We start from the raw sequence: 2,302 nt of genomic DNA, 5'->3' as shown, positions 1-2,302 counted from the left end.
AATTTTCATTCCTAAGATTACATTTGCTTCTCCCATATCTTTCATGTCAAAATTCCTAGATAAGTATGACTTCACATTATTCACAATCTCTAAATTCGTCCCAAAGATCAAAATGTCATCAACATATAGGCACAAGATTACGTGTTCTCCATTATTCTCTTTATAGTAAATGCATTTATCATGACCATTGAACTTAAAATCATAATCTAGAATCACCTTGTCAAATTTCTCATGCCATTGCTTAGGAGCTTGCTTTAAGCCATATAAAGATTTAACCAACTTGCACACCTTGTGTTCTTGGCCCTTAACTATGAATCCTTTGGGTTGCTCCATATAGATCTCTTCATCTAAGTCTCCATTTAGAAACGCCGTCTTCACATCCATTTGATGAATCACTAAATTATGCACAGATGCTAAAGCTATCAAGGTCCTTATGGTGGTAATCCTAGAAACAGGTGAGTAAGTATCAAAATAATCTATCCCTTTCTTTTGTGTAAAACCCTTAGCTACCAATCTCGCTTTGTACTTATCAATACTTCCATCAGGTTTCAACTTTTTCCTAAACACCCACTTGCACCCTATCGCTTTATTTCCAGCAGGCAAATTCGTTAACATCCATGTGTTATTTTGAATTATAGATTGAAACTCATCATTTATAGCCTCTTTCCAGAATGGTGCATCCACAGACATAACGGCTTCCTTATAAGTTGTGGGATCTCCTTCTACTAGAAAGGTATGGAAATCATCTCCAAAGTTCTTCTCAACTCTCGCTCTTTTGCTTCTTCTAAGTTCTTGAGATTCTAAATTTTCAATCGTAGTTGAGCTAGAAGGCTTTTCACTTATTTGTACTTCCTTAGAAATTCTTGTCTTGTACGGAAAAATATCTTCAAAGAATGTAGCATCTCTTGCTTCCATAATTGTGTTGTTTGCAACCTCCTTTACTTCAGAGTTAATCACCAGGAATCTATTGGCACTACTATTTTTCGCATAACCGAGGAAAACTGCGTCTATAGTCTTAGGACCTATTTTCTTTCTCTTTGGATCGGGTATGAGTACCTTAGCTAAACACCCCCACACTTTTAGGATTCTAAGGTTAGGTGATCTTCTTTTCCATAACTCATAAGGAGTTTTCTCATTATCCTTCAATGTTATCCTATTAAGTATGAAACAAGCAGTTAACATTGCTTCCCCCCACAAATTTTCAGGTAGTCCACTACTAAGAAGCATAGAATTTACCATATCCATCAGGGTTCTATTTTTCCTTTCAGCCACTCCATTAGATTGGGGTGAATATGGTGGAGTAACTTCATGTATAATTCCATGTTCTTCACAAAACACTCCAAGCTCATTTGAGGTATACTCTCCGCCTCTGTCAGATCTAAGTCTTTTAATCTTTTTCTCCAATTGGTTTTCTACCTCATTTTTATAAATCTTGAGTTTATTAAACACCTCATCTTTTGTCTTAATAAGATAAATATGACAATACCTAGAGAAGTCATCAATAAAAGTCACAAAGTACTTGTTTCCACCTCTAGTAGGAGACCTATTTGAATCACACACATCACTATGTATGAGCTCTAAGATTTGGGTGTTTCTCTCTACAGGTTTGAAAGAATTCCTAGTTTGTTTGGCTTGAACACACACTTCACATTTATGCTTAAGGTCTATGTTAGACTTAGGGATTAGCTCAAGATCCATTAACGTTTTGATTTTGCTCAAACTTACATGTCCTAACCTTCCATGCCATACATTACAAGATTCAACGTTAAAAACTTGAGGAGAAATTTTATTATCTTCAAAAACTACATTTATTTTGAACAATCCATCACAAACATATCCTTTTCCAATAAAGACATCGTTTCTAGTAATAACAATCCTATTCGACTCCATTACAATTTTGTATCCTTGTTTTACTAAGGACGATCCACTGATAAGGTTTCTTCTCACTGCAAGAACATGTCGCACATCCTTGAGAGTTAGAGTCTTCCCAGATGTCATCTTCAATTCCACTTCTCCTATTCCACGTACTTGTGCGACGGTGTCATTTCCTAGGGTTACACTTCCTCCACTTGAGTTCTGGTAATTTTTGAAAAACCGTTTGTCAAAACACACATGTACGGTTGCCCCAGAATCTAACCACCAATCACTATTACTTAAATATGCGACATTAACTAGAGGCTTAAAACTATACCTTAGATTGGGTTCATCTTGATCATCTTGATCCACCAACACTTTCACTTGGGCTTGAGGACCACTTTGTCCTTTGTTCCACTTAGGCTTGGGCTTGTAGGGCTCGGTCTTC

The sequence above is a fragment of the Prunus dulcis genome, chromosome 8, assembly GCF_902201215.1.
Source record: "Prunus dulcis chromosome 8, ALMONDv2, whole genome shotgun sequence".
Classification (NCBI taxonomy): domain Eukaryota; kingdom Viridiplantae; phylum Streptophyta; class Magnoliopsida; order Rosales; family Rosaceae; genus Prunus; species Prunus dulcis.
This window is presented reverse-complemented; position numbering follows the sequence as displayed.